This window comes from Harpia harpyja, chromosome 4, assembly GCF_026419915.1.
Source record: "Harpia harpyja isolate bHarHar1 chromosome 4, bHarHar1 primary haplotype, whole genome shotgun sequence".
NCBI classification, from domain to species: Eukaryota; Metazoa; Chordata; class Aves; order Accipitriformes; family Accipitridae; genus Harpia; species Harpia harpyja.
In genome coordinates this window covers 16,772,494-16,781,385 of record NC_068943.1, presented here as the reverse complement: position 1 = coordinate 16,781,385, position 8,892 = coordinate 16,772,494, and the positions used below count along the sequence as shown (strand labels likewise).

Genomic DNA, 8,892 nt, shown 5'->3' with positions numbered 1-8,892 from the left:
GGCAAGGAAGTCATTGCAATTTAGAGTGCCTCAAAAAATAACCTCTGTCACATGCCTATTGGGCTCAGTATGAAGACAGTCTTTATGTGTCAGAAAGGCAGATATATTTATTGCATCTAAAGATCATCAGATTTCTGTATCAGATCACTTTGTTTACAGAGCAGGAGGAAAGCTGGGCATGTCTGGATTTATCCCACGTGTTGACTCACAACTATCCTATTCAAAGCCAAAACCACTCCTAGTAACATTTTCAGCCACCAGCAGCAACTGCCAACCAGCAGGAGTAAATAACAGCAGAGGCAAACTTTCAGTCTGCTTTAACCTGAAACTTGAATCTTGGTGGAAGAGGGATTTTAGCTGTAGGAAGTAGTAACTGGAGGCACATTAGGGGTCCTCTATTCAGTAGTCAATAAATCAACGACTTTATAAGCAGTGGAAGTTTTTGCATCTGGAAAGCTCTCCCGAGCTATACTCTTCAGTGCCAAAATTGGTAAGTCCATGTTATAGCAATAAGCTTACTTGTGGAACTTGGAAATGGGGATTAATTTGAAATTAAAAAAAAAAAAAAAGGAACATTTGTGTTTGACTTTCAGTGTTTTCCATATAACCTCCACTTAATTTACAAGTAGTGTTTCCCCTGCACTCCTGCCATGTGTAATCTGGGCTCTGATTGTCCTGAAAAGTTCTTTTTTCTTCTCATTTCAGCACTAATATGTGACTTCTTTAAGTTAGCATCAGGAAACTCTTCAGTCATGTAGCTAGACTGTACTAAAAAAGTCCCATTGATATAAAATCCAGTTCCTACATACTTAGCAGAGTTGGAATAATAGGACAAATCAAAGACATGCCAGTATCTTCTGAGACTGTTTCAAGCAGAGGTGGTACTGAATGTACACAAGAACCTGGTTTCTTAAAGATGTGTTGCCATTCTGCATTTAACAATTGCTATATTTTATTTGGGAGTTCATTATCTTTCAATAGTTAAGTGAAGAATGACTGACTGTTTTATTGTACTGCAAGGAGATTTCCATGCTATTTAACATGTGCCTTCTCCTCTAAAAGATGACCTTAAGGATAAGGATTGGGATGACCTTCTTGTGAGAGACGAAGAACTAAGTTAGACACTACTTGTTCTACAGAGGTTTGGGGGGTGGGGTGGTTTTTTTTTTTTAAATTTTCAAAAAGCCTTTAGGAAATCCACAGTATCTCACTGGTAGTTTAATTCAATGGTGACTGGCACTGAATTCCTCAAAACCCTTCCAAAACAGAGGTTTTTCCTTTATAATTGCATTTATATCTTGCCCTATCTAAGCTTCCTTGCACCCATCACACACAAACTTTCTTCAGGAATGAAGACAGTAGGTCTTATGCACCTACCTGATACTTGGTCTTTCAGTTTAGCTTAGCATTTGTTTCTACAGAGTTTAGAAAATGTGCTCAAAATCGTGTAATCTACCATACTGAATTGAAATACTTAGTGGATAGAAGGTTATATTTACTTGGATAGGGAACAATAGTCTTAGTTACTCCCCAGGCTTCAACAGGTTTCAAGTTCAGTTAAGATTTTGACTTGCATTCCACCAGTATGAATACTTGCTCTGGCATCTGACTAAATTACCTCAGGCAGTTGAAATCTGCTTCAAACAGTTTGTAAAACTGGCCTGTGGTACTAGTATCTGCACTCTTGTTGTGTTAAAAGGTGGGCAAAGAGGCAGAACTTGGGTAAACATGCAGAATGAAATAGAACAAGTTGTTGGTGATCACCAATGTTTTAATTAAAAAACTTAGAAGAATTTGGAAGAAGTGAAAATATTGCAGGAAACCTCATGGTTTCTTATGTATTCATTCTGGATACAAGCAGGTAACCAATCACAAATGAAACAGCATGTCATGAACTCTGAATAAAACTAGAGATGTCCCTTGCTACTATACCAGCTTCTTCAACCAGACCTGTCAAGCTCTGCAGACAGTACTGAGAGGGGTGATGGATGACTAGGTCAGTCTCTTTTGGGGCTGCATAAATCATGACTGTATCCTTTCAAATGGATGGTCTTACACGAAGATTGATCATTTCTTGGAAGTGAGATGGGAATGCCTGGATGTCCCATCCTGACCACGCATGCAGCATTGGTGTTGTACAGCTCAGTTCTGCTTTGTGGTTTCCAATGAAGTGCTACATCATTCCTCCTTATTTCTGTGGGCTTTTGCTGCAGTTGTATTCTGCATATGGATTTTTCTGGAGCCAAGTTTTCCATAAGCAACACAATACCTAAAAGATGGCTATCATCCAAAGCTAAATATCAATTTAAGTTCTCTTTCCTGGGCTGAAAAAAATTAGAACTATAATAAAGAGGCTCCTAGACCTGGCTTATACAAAGGAGTAAAATTAGGGTGACTTTTCTAGCTGTGCTTTTCTTGTCGCATAAGCATGCAGCAAGTGAAAGGAAAGCATTAATTTCTATTTTCACTATTTTATTTGTTTAGAATCTATGACAAGCAAATGGCAGCAGACGAAAACAGCTCAGTCTAAGTATATGTTCAACGTAAACTTTCACAAAACTGCAACAGCAATAGAGGAAAAGTTGCTACATGTCGGATTCAGGTGCTAATTTCCACTGAAATAATTGAACAATCAATAGAAATATATCTGAGTACTCTGAATACATGTATCCCAAATTTTAAAGCAAGTCAGCAAGGAAAGGAAATAAAAAAATCAAGTTTAAGAAGACTAGGGAGAATATTTTCTCTTATTCTTGTCTGCAAGAAATGAGAATGATAGAGTTCCCCAATAAAACGAAGTGGATTTTAGCTGCCATTTGTCCCTTCTCGGATTGTTGGAGAAGGCTCTTCCATTTGTTGTGCTGAAGATTTGGTAACGGGGCTTATTTTCATTGCTCTATTTCCACCTAGTGCTCAAACTGCAAATTGCACTGAATTGTAAGTATGTTCTAGAATCAGTAACTGCAAATCGGTATCACTCTCAGTTTTCAGGGAATCTGCATTACAAATGAGCAAGTAGATAAAGTAAGATTAAATATTTCTTTTATAAAAAGGTGTTTGCACTAGCTCCCAGACTAAAGGCTGTCCTATCTAATATGGTCTTCGGTGCATGATCTGTTCAGAAACAAGAGTATCAGTTATTTGATTTAAATGCTAGAATCCCTCCTGCGGCTATAATTTTTGTGTGAGTTCTGTTGTTAAGACAAATGAACGCATCTGAATAAAAAGGGCCACACCATGGTCATTGAGATGCATGCATTACCCTCACAGGCAAGTGTGTGCTCAGGATGAAGTCTAGAAAGGGGTAGCTAAACCACCTGGAAGTTTTGAGGTGGCCTCATCTGGACAGACTTTCCCCATATATCTCGAGCTATAAAGTACCTTTCACACTTTATAACAACCATAACATTTTAGTAACAGAACTGGAGGATTCAAAAACTCGATTGTGCTGCAGGAAGAAAAAAGGAGAGATTTTGTGCTGAGCTATGAAATGTATTTTTTTTCAGGAGGCTGAGTAGAGCATAGCTAGAAGACACAACTTGTGAATCTACTTTGTGAAATGTAGCAGGAGGCTTATGGACAGATACAAGCATATATAGACAGTACAAGTGATGTTTTAAATCTCTTTCATGTTCTTAGACAAAGTAAATTGCTGTTATACTTTGTGTTATATATGCTTACCAAAGTAAAAAAATACTGGTGTTGCTAATCTCAAACAGCATTTCGTACAACACAAGTTTGGCAATGACTTCAATAGCTATAAGATGTTTTTATGCATACATTTTTGTAGCAAAATCTAGATGCAGCAATTCTGTTTATTTACCTGTTCTTGCAACTAGTGCAAAATAGCCAAATGACTCTTAGGCACACCACAGGCACCATCTGAAAAACACAGGATGGTTATTTCTCCAAGCGTCTGATCTGTAGGGAGATGGAAACTCCTGTCTTCAGAATTTGTAGTTTGGATATTTTCTTTAGGAAAAAGGCTTCAGCTCCAGCTTTTTCCTTGTACTTTCTCTCTGAGCACATGCAAAATATAAATGAGTTAATACCCTGACCAAGAAACTGCAGTGTCCTTCACTCAGGACAGTGTACTAACTGCTGGTTTATTACATAGCAGGCAGCACAGCCATGACCACCTTCTTTTCTTGGATACAAGCAGGGTACCAATCACAAATGAAACAGTATGTCATGAACTATGAATAAAACAAGATAGGTCCCTTGCTACTGCACCAGCTGTGGTCACATTTTATAATAAAGCATCTGCAGCAACTCTGTTTTTTGAAGTGCCCAGCATTGACTGCTGGGTTAGGCAACCCCTGAAAACATGTATTGCACCAAACGCTTTTTAGGTCTTCGTCAGGGGAGTATCACCTCTGGATACCCCTCACCCAGCTTAGATATGAGGTAAACAAGTTGCTTGCTCCGAACCAGGCAGATACCTACACAGAGGCATACATGTATGTGGCTAGAGAACTCCGAATACAATGACCTGCCTGTGGAATTCACATTTTTCTAGAGAAAAGCAAGAAGTAGGCTGAGGTTTTTTAGAGTTACAGCTTTGGATTTAAATTTAAATTTTACAGAACAATTTGTTTAACCTTTCAGAACACTAAGTGCATAGGACTCTATAGGTCAGCAGTTTCCTAGCAGAACTGCCTTGTTAAAATACTGGATTATTTTTACCACTGTGAACATTACTGTGAACTCTGAGCTACAGAGTGGCTCAAGTCTGGACCAGTTTCTATTATCCAACCTTCTTGCTTGAACAGTAGACTCAAATTTTATTTACAGTCAAATTCTCCTTATTTGTGAAATAATCTTAATTGAATAGTGCTTTTAATGGTGAATACATGACGGGGGAAAGTAAACAGCACTATTTTATTGTATTATCTGTTGTTACCTGAAAGCCCTGTTCCTGAAAGAGGGTTTCCTGCACTGAAGCATAGATTTGCTTTGGTTTGAGTCCTAAAATAATCTGGCAGAAGATGTAAACTAGGGAAGAGATTGCTGTGGATGTAGCTCTGCACTACAGAAAGCAGCCTCTGAAGAGGATAGGGTCTGTCTGTGGGGTCTATGGGAAAGTCCCACCCATCTTGGAACAGCTACTCCTGTCTTGGATCATGGTAAGGTCAGGGGCTGTTCTATTCTCTGCAGTTGCCTCATCAGATGAAGACTGCCTGAGTCTTTATATTACTTCAGGCAGAGTGGGACTGAGACAGTGTCCTTCCAAGGGAATGGAAGGCAGGACTTTGTTACAGGAGAAGAAAAGTACTGACAGTATCTAAACCCAACTATAAATTAGTGCAACCAGAATAAATGATTTTTTGAAAGTATGCGAAACCTCAAGATTACCTGATATAATTAAAATCAGTACATTCACCTCTAAGTAATTATTTGTAATAATACGTGTAGTATTTCTTACCCTATCATCCTTCAAGGAACTGCTCTTGGCAAAATAAAAACATATTTCCTTGGAGGATTGTATTTATGTAAATACTTAATAGATTGTGATTAAATTAAATTAGCACTATGTATCCTCTTCAGACTTGTGTATATTGTCCTCTCCTGTGATCTTTGGGCTAATGAGTAGCTGGATGAAAATATTTGGTTTTTGAGAGAGAGTGTGGAAAATTAAATCAATTATTACAGTTAAAAGTGAGGGGGAACCTGACTTTGATATTTGTAACATTTCAATGCCAATATCATATTTTGAATCACTCTTTTCTATTGCAAAGGTTGGTAGAAGGAAGGGCACTTTTGCTTTAAATTCTTTCCATTATAGAGTTATGGACACACTAGATTACACCTACATCCAGGCCAGTAATTTGTTTCTGAGAGAGACCAGAGCCAGATGCCTCAGAGGAAGGTGCAAGGACCTGCAGGCAGAAGTAAGGGCACTGCTTACCCTCTAGCATGGAGATAATAAAGCTGTTCATGCAGCTTGAGCAGCCTCCTGAAGATTCATCTTGTTGTGCCAGAAATAATTAATAAACCTTCACAGATATTTCTGTCTATTGTGCTGAGTGATTCTGAAATACAGCAGAAGCTCTCAAGCCTGATCCTTCCTTGAAGCTTCAGTGTAACAAAATGTAATAGCTGCTGTGACGTGGAGGCACTGCATGGGTCTGGGAGGCAGAGACAGCAATAGCTATGGCAGACCCCAGCCCAAGACCCATAACAATTCATACCTGGACATGCTTAAGCACGTCTACTGAAAATCTCCATCTACTGATAGAAGTAAGCAGATACTTGTATCTGTTACAAGGGAGTAATCTAACCCGTTGCGTTTGGTGCTGTTTTGTGAGCATTTCAGAACCTGCATCTGTCCTTAGTCCCAAGTTTCTCCCTGGATTTATGGGGAGAATTTATAGAGGTCTCAACAAGAACATTTGAGCAGTTCAGGGAAGGTCAGACATAGCCAGAGGATGCAGTGAGGTGTCTGCCACTTACACTGGCATGCAAAGCTCTGAGTCAGGTCATCCCTGCCTGCCTTAAATGATGCATGAAGTCAGAGACCCCTGAATATGGAGTCACCTGAAATTCCCTTTCCCTTTGTGCGGTCGCCTAGGAGTGGTCAATACAAAAATACTGAGGGCAGGGGATGGATGTCTTTCTTACATCTAGCTTGCAGGTGCCTTATTCTGAGCTCTATCCCTCTGCAATCAGAAACAGATGGGCGTCTGCCATTGTTACTTCAAAGTACTGACTAAGGACCACTCCATTAAACACAAATTGAGGAGAAAGTAACACAAGGGACATGTAGCCACCTTGTGTTCAGACACTGTGCATGAGCAGCCCAGGGGCCAGAGCTGGGATGACTCCTGTTTGTATGACATACTGCTCATGACAGCTATAAGAGAAAGCTTGTCATCTGGAACATTAATTTTGTACATGACCATATTTAAGCTCAGTAAACTAATATTTCTTTTTTACAAACATTAAATTTACTCTGGAATTAAAATATATAAAGTAGTCATTAAAGTTTCCTTCATCTGTACACTATCTATGATGTCTGCTTCTACTGTGTGGTCATATATTTGCCTGAATGCATATTCTGTGCCTTGTTGAATAAATCAAAGCTGTTACGTATTTTACCTTTCATAGTACTACTGCTTATGAAACACTGTGCCTGTGTATTCAGATTAGCTTGGATGTTCATCACAGAGCAACACCTTTACTACTTACATAAAACTGCAAGTGATTAAATACTCTTTGACTCAGTAGGAGCATTGCAATAGAATATGCCTCTTTATTACGTTCATCTCCTTTGCTTCTAATACAAATTTATATTTACATTTCAACAGCCTCCTGTATATGAATTTCAGTTTGGGGGCTTATACTATTCTTTCTTTTCGCAAACTTTTTAATAGTCATCTCTGTTGCAACAGAAGAATGAAAATAAATCAGTACATTTTAGTAATTACAATAAATTAATTAGAAGGCAGAAGCTGAGATAGTTTACATGTCATTGACTTTATAATTATAGAGTTGCCAATGTATGGGTGATTACCTCTTTCCTTCTTGTTCATTATTAAACGAAGAGTTCAAGGAAGTCCTTAATCTTTTCTACCTACCATGGTTGTCAGAGACAAGATGCGGCAAGGATGGAAGAAAAAGAGGAAGGAAACAGGTTAGCGCTGTCCCACGAAGAAAAGATGCACCTAATTACAGAGTGAGCATGGACTGCTTTTCAAAGTTATTAATTCTGACTTGATCTTCCCTTTGGGGAAGGAGCAATTTATATAGTATACATACAGCTTGGGGAGAAAAGAAACTGTCATTCATCACAAGAAGAAGGAAGGTCTATGCCTTAGATGGTTGAAGCTGCTAGTGATGTATCCCAGGGCTTAATACTGAGGCCAGTACTGTTCACCATCTTCATTAATGACCTGGACAAAAGAGCAGAGTGCACTTTCAGCAGGTTCACAGATGACACAAAACTGTGCAGACCGGTTGATGTACCAGCTGGCTGTGCAGCCGTTCAGAGGGACCTTGACAAGCCGGAGAACAGGGCAGAGAGGAATCTCATCAACTTCAACAAGGGTAAAGGCAAAGTCTTACATCTGGGGAGGAATAACCCCAGGCATCAGTGCATGCTGGGGGCCCACTGGCTGGAAGGTGGCTTTGCTGAGAAGGTCCTTGGAGTGGAAGATATCCAGGAGGTGGACAACAAGATGACCATGAGCCAGCAATGCACCCTTATGGCAAAAAAAGCCAGCAGCCTCCTGGGCTATGTTAGTAAGAGCATTGCCAGCAGGTCAAGGGGGGGTGATCCTTCTTCTCTTCAGCATTACTGAGACCGCATCTTGAGTACTGTGCCCAGTTCTGGACTACCCAGTACAAGAAAGATACAGATTTACTGGAGCAAGTCCAGCGCAGGGTCACAAAGATGATTAAGGGACAGGAGCACTTTTCATATGAGGAGAGGCTGAGAGAGCTCAGCCTGGAGAAGAGAACTGTCAGGGGGATCTCATCAAGGGAGGGAATGAAGAAGAGGCAGCCAGATTTTTCTCAGTAGTGCCCACTGACAGGAAAAGAGGCAATGGACGCTAATTAAGAATAATTAAATTCCATCTGAACACAAGAAAACACTTCTTTACTGTGGGGGTGGTCAAGCACTGAAACAGGTTGTCCGGAGAGGTTGTGGAGTCTCCATCCCTGCAGATATTCAAAGCCCAACCGGACATCATCCTGGGCAACATACTCTAGCTGATCGTTCTTGAGCAGGGGCATTGGACTACATGATCTTAAGAGGTCCCTTCCAACCTCATAAATTCTGTGATTCTGTGATTCTATGAATTGATCCCATTATTTGATTAAAGTCTGTGTTGTGGGTTAACCCCAGTATGCATCTAAAAAGCACATAGTCACTTGCCTACTCCTCCCATG

General features: G+C 39.9%; 1 protein-coding gene across 1 annotated transcript in view; it reads left to right on the top strand.

The window, feature by feature from the left end:
• Window positions 1–289: 289 nt before the first annotated feature.
• LOC128141068 (sciellin-like) overlaps window positions 290–8,892 on the top strand; it is a 43,776-nt gene continuing 35,173 nt past the window's right edge. The window contains exon 1 of the mRNA XM_052785627.1: window positions 290–490. The gene's annotated coding sequence lies outside the window, so the exon portion shown is untranslated. The remainder of the gene's footprint in view (window positions 491–8,892) is intronic.